This window comes from Perognathus longimembris, chromosome 15 (genome assembly GCF_023159225.1).
Source record: "Perognathus longimembris pacificus isolate PPM17 chromosome 15, ASM2315922v1, whole genome shotgun sequence".
NCBI classification, from domain to species: Eukaryota; Metazoa; Chordata; class Mammalia; order Rodentia; family Heteromyidae; genus Perognathus; species Perognathus longimembris.
In genome coordinates, this window is record NC_063175.1 from 9,922,034 (window position 1) to 9,935,638 (window position 13,605).

Sequence of the window (13,605 nt, forward strand, 5' to 3'; positions counted from 1 at the left end):
CAGATCTCCGCGCTCTGCCAGCGCCGGCCGGGCGCTCCGCCAGCGCGCACGAGTCCCCGAGTGCCCGCACCGCGCTCCGCCAGCGCGCACGGGTCCGGCCCGCCAGCCCGCACCGCGCTCCGCCAGCGCGCACGGGTCCCCGCCCGCCAGCCCGCACCGCGCTCCGCCAGCGCGCACGGGTCCCCGCCCGCCAGCCCGCACCGCGCTCCGCCAGCGCGCACGGGTCTCCGAGTGCCCGCACCGCGCTCCGCCAGCGCGCACGGGTCCCCGCCCGCCAGCCCGCACCGCGCTCCGCCAGCGCGCACGGGTCCCCGCCCGCCAGCCCGCACCGCGCTCCGCCAGCGCGCACGGGTCCCGGCCCCTTCCCCGCTGCGGGGAACAGCCCCAGCCGCCCTGCAGCCCCTCTGAAGTTTGGGGCCGCTGGGGGACATTAGCCATGCCAGGAACATCGCCTTGTCTGGGGAAAAGCAAGTCTTTTATTAGTAATTATTATAATAACGATTATATTCGCGCTGGTGGGGTGCTCCTGGGGCTTGAACCCAGCACCTGGGCACTGCCCTGAGCTTTCGTGCTCCACCGCTTGAGCCACAGCCCCACCTCCAGCTTTTTGCTGGTGAGTTGGACGGCCCAGTCCAATCCCAGTCTTCAGAGCTCAGCCTCCTGAATGGCTAGGATTACAGTCAGGAGCCCAGGGCACCCGGCTTTCTCATTATTACCTCAAACAGCCCAAAGCCTAGGAAACCACTTACTTCTGTTCTGTTCTGGTAATAAAATGGTAGCAATTCTCCAGACCTCCCCAAAGGACAAAGACTGACCTAATGGTCAATGAGCCAGGCCAGGCCTGGAACTTGGGACTATTTTAACTCTGCATCCCTTTGTCATTCATTCCCTGTGTCCAGTTCTTATTTAACCCGGAGCCAATGTCTGCAGCACAGAAGATGCACCGAAGTGCTGTGGGCTGTGGCTGTCCTGTAACAGAACTTCCTCAGCTCTTCACCAGGTCTCTGTGTCTGGCACATGAGACAAGCGGCCGGACCTAATTGGGGGACTCCTAGCCTTTAGGTCCGAGATATACAAACCCAGTTTCAGGTCCAACCAATTCAGTTCATCTTAAAGAAAAATTATGACTGTGGGAACAATTCAAACAGACCAGAAGAAGCATGAGCGCCCCACCCCAGTCCCTGGGTTCAATTGCTATGCAATTTCCCCCCTCATTTATCGGTCTAAAATGAATGTTTTGGCAGTACTAGGAACTCAGAACTCTGAGCATGTTAGGCAGGTGCTCTACCCCTCGAGCCCCACCTTGAGCCCCTTTCCTCATTGGTCACTTTCCAGGCCGCCCAGGCTGTGATCCCAGAGCTGGCGCTTGCTGGAATATTCAGGAGGACAACACCACCCCACTGCTTCCCACCCTGTGCTTCCTCTGGAGCTGGGACAACAGGTGCAGACAACCCGATCCAACCCCGGGTGAAGATGGAGTCTCAGAATGTTTCTGCTCTAGGCTGGTCCCCGTCTCTGTCTCCCAGGTAACTGAGACACCAGGTTCGAGCTCTGTTCCCTGCTTCTCTTTCTATTAGAAACCCCTTCACATTGAATGCTCTGGTTTGCATTTCTGAAAAGGAAAACAGCTCTGTTCTGACAATCATAGCAGCACATTCACTCCAACCATTGTCATAGCATCTAATCCTCAGTAGAATCTCCCAACCATTCATATTAGTGTTTGTTTGTTTTTAATCATTTTGGGTTTGAACGCAGGGCCTTGTGCTTTCCAGGCAGGCTGTCTACCCCTTGAGCCATGCTTCCAGCACTTTTTTGCTTTACTTTTTTCCTGGTAAGGTCCTGAGTTTTTGCCTAGGTGGAACTCAAAACAGGACCCTCCTACCTACAGCCTCCCCTGTAGCTGGGGTGTTAGGTGAGTACCACTCTGCTAGCTTGTTAATTGGGATGGGGTTGCACAACTCAGCCCCCATCTCCCAGGCCTAAACCTGAGGTGAGACTGTGGAGCAGTGAAAATTAGGATTCCAGAGGTGTGTCACACCAGTAACCAGCTAGGCATCGGTGTTATTTGCACGTTAATCCCTAAGGTCTAGAGAGCTCGCTGACTGAAGGCATGGGTGTAGGCTTGTAAGTGAACAAATGAGTGAATGAGTGCATAAGGTGTTGTTATTAGTAGCAATGAGGACTTGTGCCTGGAAGCGTATGTCCTGTGGGAGGAGCAAGAGTGCTTGGCATTGTTTTCAGGAAGAGCAGTGGCTCACTGGACATCAATGGCATGGGAAGCATCCTGGGAGATGGGCGTGACTCCTGGAGAATGGAAACTGTCAGGGCAGTGGGCGTGTTTCCTGGGGAGAATGGTGGGGGCCACTCCGTGTTTAGAGGAGAGTCCACACAGTGTGGGGGGCCTGCCTGGCTTTGCTCTCTCACTGGAGCATTAGCTGGAATGAGGAGCGGCCTGTTCAGATCTGGATTGGAGAAGGCCACTCGGCAGCAGAGGCTGGAGCGGGCCGGGGTCCTGTAGGTGACCTCAGTCAAGGACGTCAAGGATTGACAGCGGGCATGGACAGGTGGAGCTAGGACGCATTTCAAGGACACGGTGATGACACAGGTGAGCTGTTGAAGAGGCCCTGGGTGACATCCTGGCTGAACACAAGGGGGAACGAGTTTGGAGTTGGTGAGGAGATTATGCTGAAATTCCTAGTCTGCCCCACATGGAGAGAGAGAGATGGGGCAGGGGACTCACTGGGCTTGAACTCAGGGCCCGGGTGCTGGCCCTTCGCTCTTTTCTCTCAAGGCTGGCCCCCCTCAGCCACAGGTCCACCTCCAGCATTTTCCTGGTTGATGGTGATGAGGGCCTCTCCGGTTTCCCTGCGCTGCCGGCTTGGAATCAGCATCCTCTGCTCAGCCTCCGGAGTCACAGGATCGCAGGCCCGGGCCAGCAGGAAGCTTCCTCCTCGTGTCTCTCACGGCTTCTTTCGGGCTCCGCATCGCTGAACTGTTCGTAGTCCACTCCTGCAGCACCGCAAGGAAGACAAGACACTTGGCGATGTGTACTTGCTTCAAGGGACTGTGCGGGCTCGTTTCCTGGAACGCCTGGGGACCGCGTGCTCCTCCTGCACCGCCCGGCAGGAGACCCGGAGTGGGGCCTTCCCATGGCTCGGGCCAAGCTGGGGGGCTTCGCAGTGGCCTGGCTCCTCTTCCCCTCTGCTGAGACCTGGCATCTCAGTGGCACCGAACGCACGTGTTCCTGAGCTCGGGGCCACATGGCAGCCTGGCTCGACCTCATCCAGCCCAGTGCCCCCAGGCAGGTCCTTTAAGGTGCTCACCCCAGATCCTTCTTTGTGAAAAGGTACCAGGGTCTGTCTGTCTGTCTGTTTGTCTGTCTGTCTCGGAGCCAGTGAGGATCAGGTCTGGGAAGTGGAAGGAAGCCCAGAGCTGCCCATCCGCACGCACAAGGAAGACCATGGAAGGCGGGATAGCGCCCAGCTCCTCCTTCCCACTGAGACCCAGACCTGCAGGAGATGCAGAGAGCCCGAAGGAGCTTTAGCCACCATCTAGTCCACTTTTTTTTTTTTTTTTTGCCAGTCTTGGGGCTTGAACTCAGGGCCTGAACACTGTCCCTGGGACTCTTTGTGCTCAAGGCTAGCACTCTACCTCTTGAGCCACAGTGCCACTTCCAGCTTTTTCTGTGTATGTGGTGCTGAGGAGACGAACCCAGGGCTTCATGCATGCTAGGCAAGTGCTCTACCACTAAGCCACATTCCCAGCCTCCTCCGTCTACTTTATATAACTTTTCCATTTTGTAAAAGGTTGAATAAAACAGTGAATTTTTAGTCTGAGTTCCTGGCCTGCCTACGCTTCTTTTAAATGAGCTCCTCTTCCTCCTCCTCCTCTTCCCCCTCCTTCTCCTCCTCTTCTTCCTCCTTCTTCTTCTTCTCCTTCCTCCTCCTCCTTCTTCCCCTTCCTCCTCCTCCTCTTCTTCCTCCTCTTCTTCCTTCTTTGTGCCAGTGCTAGGACTGGAATTCAGGGCCTGGGCGCTGTCCCTTAACTTTTTCACTCAGGGATAGCACTCTGCTGTTTGAACCACAGCTCTGTTTCTGGCTTTTTTGGAGGTTAATTGAGATAAGAGTCTCCTGGACTTTCCTGGCTGGCTTTGCACTGTGACCCTCAGATCTCCTGAGTAGCTGGAATTATAGGCATGAACCACCAGTGCTGTAAGCTTCCATTCTTTATTTCTAGTAATTCCCAATGAGGGGTGAATATGACCAAACTGTAGTATATATATGTATGGAAATGTCACAATGACATAGAACCCTACAAGAAAAATAAAGCAAAAAGGGTTGGGGCATGGCTCTAGCGATTATGAGGCCCCAAGTCCTAACCCTGGTACAGCCTACAAAGAAGAAAAATGTCACCAAGAATCCTGTTCTTTTGTAGAATTAATATATGCTAATACAAATTAAACTCGTGGCCGGGCACCAGTGGCTCATGCTGGTAATCCTAGCTCTTCAGGAGGCTGAGGTCTGAGAACTACAGTTTGAAGTCAGCCCAGGCAGGAGAGTCTGTGACTCTTATCTCCAATTAACCACCAAAATAGAGCCAAAAGTGGAGCTGTGGCTCAAGTGGTAGAGCACCAGCCTTGAGCACAGAAGTTCAGAGACAGTGCCCCTGGTCCTGAGTTCAAGGACCAGGACACACACACACACACACACACACACACACACACACACACACACACAGAGTGAACTTGTAAAAGTATTCATTTCTGAGGGCATATTCCTTGGCCCTTACCTGAGGGTTGGAGTGAGGGTTGAGGGGTAACATTCTTGTGAGGCTGGGGTAGGCGTGAGCACTAGTGAGCCATTGGTGCTATTTCAGTGTTGCTAAGGAGTATGAGCCCTGGAGGAGGTTCGCCCAACGCCTCCACTTCCACCGCATCGGCAGGAAGGCGAAAACTTCCTTTCCACTTACCTTGCTACTTGCCATAGCCAAGTGTTCTCATTCTACATGGCCCACCAGCAAAGCCTGCTCCTTGGAAAAAGTTCTTTGTAATTCAGACTGACGTGTAAGTGACTGCTAGACCACTCAGCATTGACTGAGCTCTGCACTGGTTCTTTCCCACGCAGCTGCGTTCCCTGTGAAGTCCTGGGCCCCGGGAAGCAGCAGTAGGCAGGCACCAGAAACCTCCAGCCCTTTGCTTTCTAGTTTAGCTCATGGGAGGCACTCAAGGACAAGTTTTTAAAAGTTTACAATTATGGGCTGGGAATATGGCCTAGTGGTAAGAGTGTTTGCCTCTAACATATAAAGCCTGGGTTCGATTCCTCAGCACCACATGTATACAAAAAGGCCAGAAGTGGTGCTGTGGCTCAAGTGGCAGAGTGCTAGCCTTGAGCAAAAAGAAGCCAGGGACAGTGCTCAGGCCCTGAGTCCAAGCCCCAGGACTGGCAAAAAAAAAATTACAATTATATTACAGAGCAATGCACATATGGCAATGTGTGCAGATTTTTAGTGTATAAAGCCATGGAATTTTTCTTTTTATAAACTGACCAGGAGAGGGGCCAGGAGTTTGGCTTAGTGGTAGAGTGCTTGCCTAGCAGGCACGAAGCCCTGGGTTCGATTCCTTGGTACCACATACACAGAAAAAGCTGGAAGTGGCGCTGTGGCTCAAGTGGCAGAGCGCTAGCCTTGAGCAAAAAGAAGCCAGGGACAGTGCTCAGGCCCTGAGTTCAAGCCCCAGGACTGGCAGGAAAAAAAAACCTGATCATTTGCAAAGAACATTTGCAAACCCACGAGGCTCCTCTTGTCCCCCGACAGGGCTTCTCTTCATCACAAGAGCCAATACTATCTGTCACAATTACTTGCATTTTTAATTTTTTTTCAGGATTCCCTTATGTTTCCGAGGATGGTTTTTTGTTTGTTTGTTTGTTTGTTTGTTTTTGGCCAGTCCTGGGGCTTGGACTCAGGGCCTGAGCACCGTCCCTGGCTTCTTCCTGCTCAAGGCTAGCACTCTGCCACCTGAGCCACAGCGCCCCTTCTGGCCGTTTATCCATATATGTGGTGCTGGGGAATCGAACCCGGGGCTTCATGTATATGAGGCAAGCACTCTTGCCACTATGCCATATTCCCAGCCCCCGAGGATGGTTTTGAACTCCTGGGCTCAAGTGATCCTCTTGCCTTCCCAAGTAGCTGGGACTGGGATTACAGGTGTTTGCCTCCAGACCTGGACATTTGCATTTGTGTATGTGTTTGTGTGTGTGCCAGTCTGGGGGCTTGAACTCAGAGCCTGGGTGCTGTCCCTTCGCTTTTTTGCTAATACTGTACCACTTGAGCCACAGCTCTATTTCTGGCTTTTTGGTAATCAAAGACATGTCTCATGGACTTTCCTGCCCAGTGGCTTTGAACTTAGATCACAGCCTCATGAGCCACCAGCTCCCAGGTTTGCATATTCTTTGTCTTCATATAAATCAAGCCATACATTGTGTTTGCTTTTGTGCCTGGATTTATTTCCTCCTCACTGTGAAATTCCCACATGTACCACACACATACACACACATACACAACCACATACATTATGTATGAGTATATTATTAACCTGCTCATTTTCCTGCCAAGCAGAATTCCATGTGTGACGAAGCAAATGTATCTATCTACACCCTAGTTGATGATTCTCTGGCCATAGGAGTGAGACAAGGAATAAGACAAGCAAAGAACAGGAGCTTGTAGCTTATGCTGGTAATCCTAACTACTCAGGAGGCTGAGATCTGAAGATCTTGATTTGAAGCCAGCCAGCGCAGGAAAGTCTATGAGACTCTTATCTCCAAAAAACTAATAATCAGGGCTGGGGATATAGCCTAGTGGCAAGAGTGCCTGCCTCGGATACACGAGGCCCTAGGTTCGATTCCCCAGCACCACATATACAGAAAACGGCCAGAAGCGGCGCTGTGGCTCAAGTGGCAGAGTGCTAGCCTTGAGCGGGAAGAAGCCAGGGACAGTGCTCAGGCCCTGAGTCCAAGCCCCAGGACTGGCAAAAAAAAAAAAAAAAAAACCAAAAAAACAAAAAACTAATAATCAGAAGTAGAGTTCTGGCTCAAGTGGTAGAGTGCTAGCCTTGAGCAAAAGACGCTCAGGGACAGCGCTCAGGCCTTGAGTTCAAGCCCCATAACCAGTACACACACACACACACACATACACGCATGCACGCACGCACGCGCGCACACACACACACACACACACACACACAAACATCTTGACCATATCTTTGGGGGCATGTATGTTCTAACAGGCATATATTCCAAAACATCCAGTCCTAGTGCATGAGGACAGGCCCTAAGGTACCATGAAACCTAAGAGCGAGGGGCAGGGGGTGGGGGGGACAGAGTAGGAGAGCCCGGAATGCTCTTTATTGGGAACTCACTGACAGAAGAAACACTGGGCTCAGGCAGCAGCAACCCCAGTTGGATCCCATCAACTTAGGCCAGAATTAGAGGCACAAACACGGCTGCGATGTAAGTGGCTTCATCTTGCTGCAGGGCCCCTGGGCTGTCTAAAGGAATTCTGAAGAAGCAGGTACATGCTGGAGCCAGGTGTGTTACACAGCCCCTCAGGGATCCCTAACGCCGGTTTACTGGGATGGAGGCATCTAGGGACAGGTTTGCTCTACCCTCTAAAGAATTAAAAGGCAGGAACATGTTTAAGGTTAAGCAAGGAAGTTTATTTGAAAGTGAGAGGAAAGCCAGGGAAAGAAATAGAGAGACTGCATCAGAAGAGGCTTCTCAGAGGCAGGGTTTCCAGTACAAGGTTCCAGGCTCCCTCTCATAATTCTTTCCATTGGCTTTGTGATGATTTCTTTTTTATTATTATTGTTATTATAAAGGTAAGGTACAGAGGGGTTCCAGTTACATGAGTCAGCTCATTGAACATTCCTTTTTAAACAATGTCACCCCCTCCCTTGCTCTCTGTTTTTCCCTCCCACACTACCCACAAGTTGTATAGTTCATTTTCAACATAGTGTCCAGTATCACTGTTGAATTTGTTTGCCCTCGGCCCCCCTACCCTCCCAAAGATGGATAAATGACCAAACAAGACAAAAAGAAAATAAAACAAAAACAGCACCGAAGAAAAAAACACAAAACAACCCTCTTACTTCCATTTCCTGGAGTTCATTTTGATTGTGATGGTTTCCTGATGGCTTGTGTGTATACCACCCTGGCTTTGTCATTGGTGAAGTGGGCACCCAGGGCATTATGGGAAGAAGTGTTTGATTAGGAAGAAGCATTTGAACCAGAAGAACTGGAGGCACTAAGAAACAAGAAATGCCTTACCACGCGTTATTGACCACTATGTGGGCCACTTTTTATCCCTATCTATCTTATCCTTATCTATCTAACAGTTCCCCTTTCTTTCTCAGGAAGACTACAGGAAAACCCTAGCAACGATGACTCAAGTTGGCTGTGGTCCTGTCAAGACAAATACACAGGCATATGTATAGATGGGGCAGGACTGCAAGGCTCAAGAACGTGGGTCCAGTGGAAACACCTCCTCTCTTGGGAGCAGGCGTGCAAAGCAGGATTAGGGCCTGGGTATCACCTCTGCAGCAGGCCTGGTTTAGAGTCCAGAGCCTCTGAAAGCCAGTCACAGTGTTGGATAAGAAATATATCCAAGTTGGATAAGAAATATATGCTCTGCCTTCCATGTGAAACTGTAACCCCTGTGTACATCACACTGACAATAAAGAAATAAATAAAATTTAAAAAATCATGTAAATGAAAGTAAGTGCCTTTTCCCAGTAGTTGTAGGATGTTTAATTTAAGAAAACTTGGTTTTCCTTTGGTGTCTCAGTTAATTCACTTTAAAAGCACAGTTTCCTGTCAGTGCAGAAGGTAAATGGGGGTGAGTGTATGACATTGTATGACATAGGTGAACATGTTTCAAAAATGCCTACAATTGTTAACATGACCCTTCATTCAGTAAATAAATGCCAGTGTGTGTCATTCCCCCCACCCCCGAAAATCCCATCTGTTAACAAATGACATCAGGTATGACAATTAGGAGAGAGAAAGTTGGGGGGAGGGGGAGGGGAAGAAGAGGTCCCAGTGGAGGCCTTAGTAAAGAGAAAGGCCAGGGTGGGGGGGGGGGGGGCATTACCCTCAAGTCCCGTCCAGCGGCCTGGAGCCTGGGATGTGGAAGGGAGACTTTGAGAAGTCAGGGCCCGTCTTTCTCAGGATTCCACTTGCAAACTTCTGCATCAACACAGAACGAGCAAACACTGGAAGAATGGCGGGGGGAGCTGGGAGGGGTGGCTGGGCGGCCTCTCCTCTGCCTGAGGTTAGAGCCTGGGCAGAACGTGTGTGCACACATTCCCATCATCTGGTGCTGCAGCCCGCAGCCCGCCTCGCCGCCCAGGGGCAAGGCAGGCAGGTGCCCGGAGCCCCGGCTCCACACAACCATTTCTCCAGCTGGCTCCCAGGGGGAAGCGCCTTTAAATGGCAAGGTGCACATCGAGGTTCTCCTAAGTTCTTGCACGGTCTATCTTAAACACTCAATGCTACACCAGGCAGCAGTGGCTCATGCCTGCGATCCTTGCTAATCAGAGGCTGAGATTAGTGGAGCGAAGTTCAAAGCCAACGTGGGCAGAAAAGTCTAACAGCCTCCATCTCTAACCAGCACAAAGATGGGCTAGAGGCACAGCTCAAGTGGTAAAGAACTAGCTGTGTGATGGCCCCTGAGTTAAGGCCCCGGAATGAATGAGTGAATGAATAAATGATGAGTAAAATTCTCAATATTGGACCTAGAGAGCTTGTCTAGAATGTGTGAGGCTCTGGTTCTACTTAACACTGTAAAAATATAAAATAATTTTATAAACATAAAACCAAAAGTAAATCTTGAACTATTACCAGTCCTATGATTTTTTTATTAAGTAATTATATAAAGGTTTCCATTCAACATATTAGTTTAGTACAACACATCTTAATCCATGGCACCCTCTTCTACCACCCTCGTCCTCAATCCCACCCATCCCCTCAAGTTACCTGCAAACAGGGCCTCTGACTCAAATAAGCAGGGCAGGAATCTCTACTTGTATAGGAGAGTGCAGCCGAGCCTTTGTTCAGCAGGATTTTTAAAAGGAACAGCCATGCCACACACAGAGGGCGATGTGTGAGCACTGATTTACAAAAGTAAAGTGGTTAGTGATTACAGATAGCAGTCCTCAAGGCTACAAATTAACTACATCATAACTAATTGTTACAAAGCAATAGACAAGTTGTCAAGGTTACAACTAAAGCAGCATCAAGGCTAATGGCTACAAAGTAACCTTCTAGCAAGTTTACCTTTTGGGCTCTCCCATACCTTATCTGGTTTTTGTATTCGAGATTTATTCCTGTTGGCCATATGGGATTTATTGCTGTTGACCCAACCACATCTCAGATCCTCTCCTGTCAGTGCCTGCCATAAATCTATCTGTTTCAAGGACTTACCTTCTAAAGGCCCATCACTGGAATTTTCTTGTAATGGCTGGTCTGGAGTTTCCCTCACTAAGGTATCCTGTCTTTGATATCTTGTCCTATTTCTGATACTCAATATTTTTTCCTGCTTCCATTTTCTCATATGCACATTGAATATTATGACAGTATTTGCCATTCATTCCCCTTCCTTGCTTTTGACTTTCCCCCACTCCTGACATATCAGTCCCAGCTTCCTGGTTTTCCTTGTGTTAAATTGTGTTGGGAGCCAAACCAGCTGCTAATCTCATTCTGACCTCTGGCTGTGTTGTTATCACAAGGATATGCTAAGTGCAAGAGCATTTGTCTACTAGTTACTCAGACGCTACCTGGAATTGCTTTACTATGTCAGCTGGAGTCCATTCCTATGTTAATCAACCTCATCCTGTCTTTACTGGCATCAGATGTTGAGAACTTCAAAGCCTTTCTGTGTTCTTGAGTTTTAGCAACCCTATGCTATTCTCTGGTTCCTAAACTGCATATAAGCTAGAAGTTAAGAATAAACTTGGCTGCAGTCTTGAGTTACAATCATGAGCTGCAGACCTCCCATACCCCATCTTTGCCTCTTGTCCTTTTTCTCGTCTTGTATTTTTTCTTTTCTTTCTCCTGGCCCCCTCAGTCAGGATTCCCTTTTCGCTGCCGGCTGGCTCCGGCAAAATTGTAAGTTCATTGTGTTGTGAGGTGGGAAAACAGAGAAGCCACAGTTTGAAGGATGGAATCTTGGAGTCTGTTGGAGCATTAGCAGTCTGCAGGCAGCCAATTGTTACCAAGGCCTGTTCAGCTCCAATAGAGAGCTGAAGTGGGACACCATGGTGACCAGAGAAGAGCCAGGAGACTGGACACAGGACAGGCACACAAAAACAGGTGGCATGAAGTCTTGGCACTTGAGCTGGTCCAGGCCTAAATAGGCTCAGGTCAAGGGGCAGGGTCACAGGAAGTTCCCAGTCCCAGGCACTGGACTGACAGGTTCAGCAACCTATCTGCCAAGTCCCTGCTCCTCTCTCCAGGGATTCAGGCACATCCATTCCCTGAAGGGGGAGAGGGGGAGCTTTGCCCTCCCCTACCACAAAGTCAAGACACCAGACCTTAAATGGCCATACTCAGGTCCCAGCAGAACTTCTCCATCTGGGGGAGATAGGCCTCAGCCTTCCACACAGGGTGTACTGAGAGGCTGCTCAAAGGCCAGCGATTCAAGCCATTTAGGGAGTTAATTAAGGCAGAACCAGAGCACCGTCTATGTGCAAAGCTTTCCTAAGGCTATGACACCTGCATTTCTCTGAAGCAGAGTCCTCCTAGCTCACCTAGAGTGGTCATCCGCATTCAGTGAATGGCTGCTCTCAGGTCCAGGCTTTTCAGCACTGGGTAGAGAACTTCTTCCACCCAGAAAGAGGCACCAGGAGGGCTGGGAGAAGCCCCCCAGACTCTGCCTCCCAACACAGTTGTTCTAAGGAGTTGTTTTTAATAGGTTTTCCATGAGGGCCTGCAACCTTTGGGGGGGTGGGTTCAAAAATCACTTGTTATCTAATGAAGTCTGTCCCCTCTCTTTCCAACAACACTCAACACTGCGCTGACGTAAGTGGGGTCCCCCAGGCTGGGGTAGGAGGCCTGCTCCACCTCGGTGGTTCTGCATGCCTCTGCCGCACCCCGCTATTCATAACCCGGCCCTGGCCCACTTCCCACCTGGCACCAGCATGGGGTGCTGCTGCTGCTGGGCCTCGTGTTTATTTTCCTTCCAAATTCAAGAACAAAGGTGATGTTCTTCTCTGCTGACTTTGAGATTTTTCCTCTCCAAAGAAAGCACCCAAAGAAGACTGCATTTGGGAGCTGCTTCCAGGCCTTTCCTAACTGGGCAGAAGTGCAGAGCAATGGGCCAGGCCAACCCTGATCAGCACCGACCAGCCTTAACCAGCACCAGCCGGTACCAGCCGGGACAGCCAGCATCCGTCAGCTTCCGCCAGCTTCAGCTAGCACCAGGAGTTTCATGCATGTGGTATGTTTTAAAAACACTTCGAGGGATGTTTACTGTGTAAGTAACACGTAAGCACAGGGCACTACTCCGTGGACAAAGCCTGGCCGGTAGGGCCCCCTTCCTCTGCTCATCTGAACCCCGCCATATTTTTCCCTGGGCGGGGGGTTTGGTAGACTCCTCCTTGACTCTTATCTTGGGCTCTTGAAGTTCAGTGGAGACCCCTCCCCCCCAGCGCCCCAGTCTCTCTGGCCAGATCACTGGACAGGCTGACCGAAGCAGGCTACACTAGGGGTGTTCCTGGTACCCCACTTTCTGTGAACTCTCATCACATCCAGGGTATTATAGCCGCTGTCATTTGCACTTTCCTTCACAGTGTATTTTAACATGCACCTTTCACAAGAATAGAGGGCTGGGGTGTAGCTCAGTGGCAAAGAGCTTGCCTAGCAAGTACAACATCCTGGGTTCGATCCCCAGTACCAAGAAAGACCAAAAACAAAAACCCAGTTTAAAACAAAACAAAAAACAGTAGTCATTTGCGGGGCACCCGTGGCTCACACCTGTAATCCCAGCTACTCAGAAGGTTGAGATCTGAGGGTCATGATTGAAAGCCAGGAGGGCAGGATAGTCCATGAGACGCTTACCTCCACTTAATCACCAGGAAGCGGCGCTGGGGCTCAAGTGGTAGAGCACTAACCTCGAGCAAAACAAGGTCAGCGACAGCACCCAGGCCCTGAGTTCAAGCCCCTTGACTGACACAATAAAGAAGAGGAAGGAGGAGGAGGAGAAGGAAGGAAGGAAGGAAGGAAGGAAGGAAGGAAGGAAGGAAGGAAGGAAGGAAGGAAAAGAAAAAATAAAAAGAAACTAGCTTTTAAAATGGCAAATATCCTTCAAAGGGTCCAGGTTCCATAATGGTCATAAGAGAATACACTAGAACAGTAACAGGATGCCATCCCCCATCCCACCCCCCCACCCCCAGTACTGGGGCTTGGCTGAGTTCAAGTTCAAGGAGAAAGCTCTCCCTGAATTTTTTTCTTTCCAAGCCACAGCTCCCCTTCTGGCTTTTTGCTGGTTATTTGGGGATGAGAGCCTCGTGAACTTTCCTGCCCGGGTTGGTGTTGAACTGTGATCCTCGGATCTACG